Source organism: Alexandromys fortis, unplaced genomic scaffold (assembly GCF_014885135.2).
Source record: "Alexandromys fortis isolate MF-2015 unplaced genomic scaffold, M_Fortis_MF-2015_v1.1 scaffold_332, whole genome shotgun sequence".
NCBI lineage: Eukaryota > Metazoa > Chordata > Mammalia > Rodentia > Cricetidae > Alexandromys > Alexandromys fortis.
Genome location: NW_026068232.1, coordinates 460,602 through 470,564, shown reverse-complemented (window position 1 = coordinate 470,564; position 9,963 = coordinate 460,602). Strand labels below are relative to the sequence as shown.

The following is a 9,963-nucleotide window of genomic DNA, read 5'->3' as shown; positions in this document are numbered from 1 at the left end:
TAAAGCCTTTCTTTTTTGTTTAAACAGAAAAAGGGGAAATGATGGAGGTGGGTCTTGTAATAATAAAGAAACTGCCTCGGCCCTCATAGGACAGAAAATTAGGTAGGCGGAGTAGACAGAAGAGAATTCTGGGAGAAAGAAGCTTAGGAGGAGTCGCCATGATGCTCCCACTCCAGACAGATGCAGGTTAAGATCCTCTCTGGTAAGCCAACTCATGGGCTACACAGAATATTAGAAATGGGTTAGAACAATATGTAAGAGCCAATAAGAAACTGGACCTAGCCGGGCCAGGCAGTGTTTGAAAGAATACAGTTTCCATGTAATTATTTCGGGCATAAGCTAGCCATGCGGGCGGCCGGGTGCCGGGGACGCAGCCCTGCCGCAGCTCCTATTTCAACACAATGGCTTGCTCAGCCTGCTTTCATATAGTTCCCAGACCTAGAAGCCCAATGGTAACATTGCTTACAATGAGGTAGGAATGCCCATGTCAGTCATCTACAAAGAAAATACCCAACAGGGTTTTACTCAGGACATTTTCTCATGTGAGGTTTCCTCATTTCAAATGACTATAGCTTGGGTCAACTTGTTATAAATCTAGCAACCATATTATATCCGAAACCCCTCTTCTTTATTTACCATGTTCTCCATGTGATTGTAAATCGACTTTTGTCCTTATTGCCTCTCTACAGACAAATATTTCTGTCATTACTAAAATGTGTACACAAAACCATTGCTGTCCTAGTCCTCTTCACCTGTCATATTGCCACTACGGCTGATACCGGTTGTTAAACTTGATCTCATATGTATGTGTGTATATAGACTTTGTATTCTAAAATTGTACTGCAATGTTTCTTCAAACAGTTTGCATTCTGCACTCCTATTCACATTTTCTCATATTGTGAAAACTTTCAATCATTTAAAACATCAACAGAAAGATAGGCTAAGTGAACTGTTCACTTCAGTGTATATCCACGTAGCCTGCCTTTTAGTTTTGTGTAGCCTGTCACAGTGCTCTTCTGGAGCGGCGTAAATGAATGCAGACAGATTATAAAAAAAATATACAAAGCTTTAATAGTGAAATAGACTTACAGTACCACGACTCCCGCGGAGAACAGGAAGCAGAAGGGAAGGGTTGGGTGCACGCCAGGCAGATTTATAGGTAAACATTAGCCCGAGGTGAACCTGCCCCCAGTGGGCTGGGCTTAACCCTCCACTCTTAAGATTTTGCTTCCATACAGTTTAAAATATTAAAATATTTAAAATATTAAGATTTTTATGGTTTTGTTTTTGGACCTTTGCTACAGTTACATTGGAGAAATTTCTGTTCTTAGAATTTACTTATTTAAATAAGACATTCTCTTGAGGATACAGTTGTAGTTTGCATATCTTGGATAGTAGATTCTCATTACATTTTTGATTTGCAAACTTTTTGTTCCATTGCCTGCTCCATCTCTCTGTCTTTCCTTTCATGCTTTTGTTCTTGTCTCTGTGAGATATTTTAGTTGCTATTTTAGATGTAGCCCATTTGGAATTTGTAACCCTTTAAAGGGATAATTTGGGGAACATGGACTGAAACAGAAATGTTACAAGGAGATATGATGGTGAGTATGATTTTTCATATAAGGTTTTTCAATGCAGAATGAATGATATCACCTATGTGCTGGCTTTTTTACCTACCATCTTTCAAAGATTTCTCCACAAAATGACATTTGTACTTATCACCCACTTCAGGGTATGTATCATTTTTATTCTGTCTTCTACAGTGATTCTGGAGTTAATGTAAGTAGGATAGACATAGGAAATGAAGGAAGGACTGACATTCAGACACATGTATTGAAGGTCTGGGAGTCCATAGGTTGTACTTGCTTTGGTGAAGTTAATCCATTGTGACTAACTTGTCAGTGCACTTAATGTATATATCTGGATCCAGGAGATGTGTTTCTTGTATATGGCTGAGAGAGTAAGGTTTATGGTATATGGATGAAAAAGGGTTATGGTATGTGGGAGAAAAAGGAGACCTACTGATAATAGGTTTCTGTGAAATATCATCTCAGACTTTACATATCCATTTAGAAGGAAGCTAGCTAGGAGGATAGATTTGCTGTTGCACTGAGTCTCACCTGTGAAATGTTTTGACAATCCCATGAGTCTGATGCATTGGGACATAGCCATGGCTATATCCATGTCAAATAGATAGATAGATAGATGATAGATAGATATACATATACATATATAGATAGATAGATAGATAGATAGATAGATAGATGATAGATATAGATATATATTCTCTAAGAACTTCATTATATGTCCACAAGTTCTTAAGATATACTTTGAAGTGTATAAGGTTTGGAACTTATTGATCTTTGGATTTTATTTTTAGATAGTACATCTTCAAGGTTTTTTACTCACAAGCATGTACACTGTTTACCATCTTTCCTGTATTGGTCTCCATTTTCATTTTTAAAACAATTTTTTTTTCTAGAAATGCACGTAGACTAGCATTTTGGGTAGACTAGCATTTTGTGACCCTCAAGGAAACCTTTAAGTTTTTTTCTAATACTGGAATACGTTTTTGCACAACCCCTCGTCTTGACATATTTATGTGGGTACAAAGGTTTTTTTATTTGGTTTTACATGCTAATATATTGGGCAATTTATTGCTTGTACCTTGCCAACAGTCTCTCTTTTCCTTTTCCTTTGTATATGTCTATACCCTATGTTACCATAACATTCTGACATGTCGATAAGTTTCCTTATCAAATTATTTCCATATAATTATTCACATCTATACTAATTCCTTAAATAAATGAATTACTCTCCAGGTAATTCAACATGAAAGATCATGAACTGTATCTGAGGAACAACCATGTGTACTTAGCATGTGAGTCTGCCCTGCTGTGCCTTCATACTGATATCAGCTTTGGAAGAGACCCACAACTGCAATCCTGCGCAGAGAACCTGTGAGTAATCTAATGTGCAGCTGGGAGTTGTGATCTCATATGGTTTTGTGTTCATTTTTTCTGGTAAAATTCAGAGAAAGTACTAATGTCTGGGAACTGGAGCTCAAGTATCGAATAGTCTTCCTGATTTTGTAGGTAGGGGTCAGATTCCCCCTAGGTATACATGGTAAATTTTCCTGTTGAAAGTCATTCTGCTTAATCTCTTTTTACCACATGGTCAGATGTAGAAGTCAGCTTGATTCAAGAAATAAGCAGGGTAGCTAAATGATATAGCAATTATATTTTTATTTACTTATAGGGAAAAAAAAAACCTCATGAAACAGGAACAAGAATTCCAAGCTCAGCTTTGCTTTTTGGGAACCACAGAGAGAGTGCACCTGTGCTGTGCACCCAATTTTTTTTTCCAGGTACCAGAAAGCCACACTCTATCTTTGTCCCACCTCTTGAAGATAATTGGTTAACAAAGATTCCCCGTATTCCAGTATTAAAGAATGCTTATAAAGTGATATTAAATGTTGGAGGAGAGGATAAAATGATCTGTCTTGTAAACTACTAAGGAAAGGTATCCAAATTTGTGTTGAGGTTTTAAACGGATTTTAGTTGGCCACATTGTGCTCCATTTTGTTGTTATAAGGGCTGCTTTTTGGTCCCTGACTGCTCAGCCCATAAATAATCACACATAAGCTATATTATTTAAAACACTGCTTGTCCAATGACTTTAGCACATTTCTGGTTAACTCATATTCTAAACTAACCCATCTCCATTAATCTGTGTATCACCATGTGGCTGTGGCTTACAGGGAACAGTTCTGTCCCGTTTCTGTCTCCGACAGGGACTATATCATTTCTCCCCTATTTCTTCTCCTTTCTACTAGGATTCAGTTTAGTTTGCCCTGCCTAAATTCTGCTCTAGCAACAGGCCAAGGAAGTTTCTTTATATATCAACTGTATTCACAGAATACAGATGGAACTTCCACATCAGATGCCCCAGTGTTACAGAAGAACTTCAATTGACTATCCAGGCAAATGTTTGAAAAGGTTTTTTTAAATTTGCCTATTTGTAAACATAGAAATGATTATTGTGGTACTTGGATCTATTCAGTGGAGATGCTGGCTGCCATGGCAGAGAATATCTTACCCTACAGCTTCTCCAATTAATTACCATTGCTGGGTTGAGCTTTTCCTTGGTGCATGTGCCTGAATTCTATCTGTAACCCTACTAAGCACAGATATTCACAAATTAGTATTTAAAAACAATTTTTAAAATTTTATAGATGCCCTTTCAAGGATGAATGGACCTTTCTTCATTTTTCACTAGGGAAAGATAAATATCAGGAAAGTATCTCAAGGTGCAGTTATTACTATATTTTGAAAATTGTTTAACTTTTGAAATTATAATATTATTACAAAATTTAACCTGATGCATTCTTCATGCAAACCCTCTTATACATCCCTTTTTACTCTCATTAAAATTCATGTCCATTTAAAACATTCTTTGATGTTTTATGTACATAATTATATCAATGTACACACATATTTTAATAGCTAAAGACACCCTGTTTGGTCTGTCTACTGTTATTTTTTATATTTTCAGTGCTGACCATTAAGTAATCAAAACCATTTGTGTATGTACTTCCCTTGTTAAAATGATTTTTTTCAAATCTTTTGAATGAAGTACATTTTCTCCAGTATTCTTTGCTTTGTCTTTATATGAAGTAAAGATTTGTCTTTTGAGCATTGCTTTTGATACTTACTTGTCTATAGTCTATGTGAAACTCTAGATGGCACCAGTGTACCTCAAATTTCATAACTATATTCTTCAGTAAGCTGACTGATGCTAGGCCTCCTCTTATTCTTTCCTTAGGAAATATATATTTCTTAAGCATCCCTTTCTAGGGAAGATAAATGTGGAAATACATTAAATTAGACCCATCACAGAGAGAGGGCATAGATGACATTTATCTCTTTCTCTCTCAATATAATCTATGGCTGCACATCTATAACTTATGAGTTAAATTATTAGTAGTAAATGACATTTTTTAGTCCTTAATTTATCTTAGATATGTTTATAATCATGTGTGTTGTTTAATATTTTAGCACATCTGAAAGCAGACAGTGTGAGTAAAATGCTTATTCTCATGACAGTTTCATCAGTAATGCACTTCTTGTGGTTCTATACAAATTTTAGAAAAGTTTCGAACATTGCAGAAAAGAATGGCATAAGTGGAGATCTGTATGCCCACTGTATGAATATTGCAGTCATAAAACTATTGAAACTACTTGTGTGGAAATTTTGAGCTTTCTAAACCTTATGTAGATCTTACTTATCCTATGAAAAGTTTAAGCATAGAGTTTCTCGATATTTATTCCTAAATATTTTCCTGTTTATTTTATAATCCTGATGTAGGATCTCACAAGATTGCTCATGATAATCTCAGACTCAAGCATGCAGGAAGTGCTTCTCCCCAACTTCTCAGAAGGTTTCACTGAAGACACTCACCACACCTAGCTGGTGGTAATACAAATCTTGTTTTATTTTTCTCTTTTCTTTTTAATTACATTTCTTGCATATAACATTTCATCAGATTTTTATGTTTTCATGTAGTAGTATGTCTGATGGTATATTTATAAGTCCATATTTTGTATATGACTTACTATTTCTGCAAATATTATATCCTATTCATTTTAATTAGATATAGTTTATGTTTTTGCTATAGAAACAACTACTGTTCATTTTCTCCAGTCATTTCTCTGAAGACAATGTCCAGTGAAGTGACATACACTTGTATTTTTTCTTTCTGACTTTTGGGGACATACTGAACCTTTGGATTCTAGGTATTATGTCCCTTTAAATTCATAATATTTAAGTTTAATGCATGACCTGATATCTTGAGTATTTTCTTCATCTTGGATTTATCTTTCTTAATAAATATAAATATTTCATACATTTATATGAGTTTTGCTTTTTTAATTTCAATTCTTTTATCTTGTTCTCCTTTTCTGCTGAAACAGTATTTCTTAACTATTGTGATATATACTTCCCTTTTATATTTAAAAATATAAGAACTNTTATAGATGTATACATACACAAACACACACACTCTGTATAAGTACAACCACTTGAATACATTTGTTGTTCTTAGTTCTACAGTATTCAGTGGATGAAACTGCAAAATTGTAATGCTGTTAGATACTATAATATCTTTGAAAGTGGTGGTAAGGTCTAATAAGTTACATGGACTCACTAACCCTATCATGTTTGTGGTTTGCAGCCTTAGGCATTCTTTACCTCTTTTTAAGAAGACTTGAATACAATTATTAGATAATAGTTATTGATAAGATATATGAACCAGTAGTGCATTTTAGTGAAAACTAGCTATGTTGGTCATTGTCATTCAAAGGTATAATAACTAAATTATAAAATTGAATCCTTTTTTTTTTCTGTGACAACTTTCATAAGAAATTCCTGGTCTCTGATAGCTAATTCTCAGGTTCCAGGGTTTTATATGGTTCCTGTTCAAATTTTTATAGTTCCATAACAAAAACAGTGTTTTAATAATAGACAATTTATTTCTACTTCTTGGAAGCAACCAAGGTCAGTAGTAACAGACAATTAGCTTAGTAGTCTCCTGGGCTGCCTTACTAACAATCAGGAAGGTGTTTTCTCTTGACTGGCTCTGATGTTCTTTTTAGTCAGTCATGGCCCCTACTGGGCAGGGTATCTTCCAAAATGTGTGCAAACTCCTCTAATCGATGTACATACTTTATATGTATTAGATAATTTTGAGAGTTTCTTGTCATTTTGACCATACTTAGAGTTTCTACTTATTTATTTTATAAATTTACCTGTTAAATGCTACTAGAAACGCTTTGCATAAATGGCAAGTCATAATATTATGTGTATATTTATCATATCTATTTTTTAAATTTATAGTGGTGGAATATTTTATACTTTCTGATAAATTAACATATCCAATATGATATTTAAAAATATTTGAGTCTCTTGATTGACCTATCTTGTTTGTTTTAAATTTTGAATTTTTACTTCATTTTTGTCTATTATTATTTGGTAGTTGCTGTCTTATTTGGTATCAATTTATTTTTATTTATTATACATAGGAGACATCATACTCTAAAATTGGTCTACCAGAGTAAAGAGATAGGTGGTGATGTAGACATGGGATTTATATGCCACTCCTTTTTTTCTGATTCTGGGTCTTCTGACAACACATTAACACATTGGCAATTATTGTTCCAGCAAAGCCCTATATTTGTGTCACCAGGCATTTTTTAGGATATAATTCATTTCACTAAATACATATTTTTGCTGATTGTAATATTTTTTTCAGTCATTTCTGCCTTTATATGACCATTTCTTTTATTAATGCTACAATAATTATTTTTTAATAATTGCTGTCTTCACTAAGTTTAATATCTAGATCCGTATTGGTATATGGGAAATTTAAGTGTACTTTATGTGTTGTTGAGTGAGGATCTCAATTTTCATATTGTATCAACTTGTCCCATTGCAAATATCAGAAGTTTTTTGAAATTCAGTGATATTTTAGACACACACACACACACACACAATCCCATTATAATATCAGAATTGGTCGACCAGTCTAATGGGCTGGTATTCTCTAGGATCTGTGACAAAATCTGTGTCAACTGAAAAGCTGAAATTGGAAGGAGGAGGATCACCATTGTTGACCTTGTCTCTCTACCATTTTACACATATAGCAGAACCCTCACACATACATAAACATATACACAAATGTATTTAAGTGTTCATTTGGAGCACCTGATTTCATTTCACTAGTCTATATTTAACTCTATACCTTATCCTAGTGACTTAAGGATAACTAATTTGTCCTAAGGTTTAAAACATGAGTGAAAATTTCAGTTCTCTGTCTTTGCTCTTCTAACTGAATATTATGTCAATATTGGCTATTTTATGGCAATTCCTTATGAACTATAATGAGTTTGATCATAAGCCATATCTTCATCATTGTGGCTGGGATATTTTTAGTATCTAAATAGCTTTGAAAATTATTGGCTTCTAAAGTCAATTAATTGCCATATTTAAAATATAAATGCATATTATTAACAATCTTAAATACATGTTTAGAGATTTAAAAATCTATTTTTCCATATTTTGTTATTTTACTTCCATCATTCATTTCTTGTAGAACTTCCGACTGTACTGTTTAGTAAAGTTCCAATTCAAGCCATGCTTTCTCTCCGCATCTCAAGAAGTTGACACTGGTAGGAAACACCTTCGGTGAGTTTATGGTATTATAGAATGACGTATTTCATTTTGGATTGTTGATTACCCACATCAACAATTAGATTGCATTCTATCTGTCTTTTTATTTTGGAATTTGCTGGGTATTTACGGAAATATTGAAAGCTAGGGTAATGATCATGTCCTATTGCACTATCATCCACATCACACACAATTTGTATGATTTAGACTTTTGTACAAGATTTCTTGGGTCACAGCAACTGAAAATGACAGTTTAGGAGATATTGAGAGCAGGGTTATTGACATTTGTTTCTGTTATATTACATATTTAGAATGTGGAGGCAAACTCTAAAATTTTCTACCTGCAAGATGATGGAGTTCCTGTTATGTGAAGAATGAATGAAGAGTAATTCTTCTTCCATGTAGATAAAGTGGAGTGTTTCCTGGTCTATTTCTATGGCCAACATAGATGGAGCTGGTCGGGCATACACTGCTATAGATAGGAACAGCAGCCTTCTGGCAGATCTTTTTTCTCTATGCATCCTAATCTTGTAATGAGTCTAGTGTAAGATTTATTCTGGTAGGTGTATGTCCTATCCTAGATAAAGAAAATAGGTGATCTTTGTGATGTTCAAGTTTATTTTTAAATTTAACCCATTTTATTCATGTATTCAATTTTTATAACCAGTTTGCATATGTATTTTGAATATTATCTTACATTAAATAAGCTTTAAGATTATTTTAAACTACTTTAGAATTCCTTACTTTTCTTTAAATTTTATATCATGCTCATATGACTATAAAATAGGTTATATAAATTGGTCTCTCCTTCTATACATAAATGAATTAAATTTGACTTAGCAAGGCTACAAACATAGCTCAATGAACATTAAAAAATTAGATAATTTATATGGTTACTAACCATTTAATTTTCTGTCTTAATTATCTAGGTTGCAACAATTTTCAATAAACTTGAATTTCTGATGTGCTGTGGGACAATGGTCTGTATCCTGTCAATAATATTTTAAATATACACTGATTGGACAGTAGCCAGACAGGAAGTATAGGCAAGACAAACAGACAGGAGGTAGAGGTGGGTCAGTTAGAACAGGAGAATTCTGGGAAGAATGAAGTTCCTTCTGCAGTCCTGACCTAGCCACAGAAAAAGCAAGATGTGACTGCCTTACTGAAAATGGTACCAATCCACATGGCTAACATAGACAAAAATAATGGGCTAATATTAGAGTTAATAAGAAGCCTGAGCTATTGGGCCAATTAGTTTATAACTAATGTAGACCCCTGTGTGATTTCTTTGGGACTTAAGGAATGCAAGACCAGGCTGAACAGAAAACTCAGTCAACAGAATGGCACCCACGTGAACAACTGCATCCACATAAAGACTGAGAGAGTTTGGGAAGTTATTCTAGACGAAAATAATAAATTTAAGCATGGCTTATTGATAGCAGAATTTTCTCAGGTGGGCTCTGCTTGCTAGAGACAATTGCTCTCATTTAAGAGAGGTTTCCTGATGCAACTTTAGCTTCAAAACCCTGCAGCTCTTTTAAGAGGTCCTGGCACAAAACACTTAAACGGTTTTATGTATGATGCTTTTTGTTTATTCTGTTTAACCATATTGGAAGATATGGAGTCCCAGTTTCTTTTAAAAAGTCAAAGAATTAATAAAAATGATTAGTTTGATTAATAGCACTAGAGTAAGTTTGATTCATTGCTTGTGAGTTATGGTAGTGTGAAAATATA

General features: G+C 33.9%; 2 long non-coding RNA genes across 3 annotated transcripts in view; both read left to right on the top strand.

Moving 5' to 3' along the window:
- Positions 1 to 307, top strand: part of LOC126493746 (uncharacterized) — a 2,943-nt gene extending 2,636 nt beyond the window's left edge. The window contains exon 2 of the long non-coding RNA XR_007589878.1: positions 187 to 307. This is a non-coding gene — a long non-coding RNA (uncharacterized lncRNA). The remainder of the gene's footprint in view (positions 1 to 186) is intronic.
- Positions 1 to 9,963, top strand: part of LOC126493742 (uncharacterized) — a 217,358-nt gene that overhangs the window by 59,013 nt on the left and 148,382 nt on the right. For both annotated transcript variants that reach the window (XR_007589874.1, XR_007589871.1), the window contains exons 10-11: positions 2,823 to 2,960; positions 5,368 to 5,475. This is a non-coding gene — a long non-coding RNA (uncharacterized lncRNA). The remainder of the gene's footprint in view (positions 1 to 2,822; positions 2,961 to 5,367; positions 5,476 to 9,963) is intronic.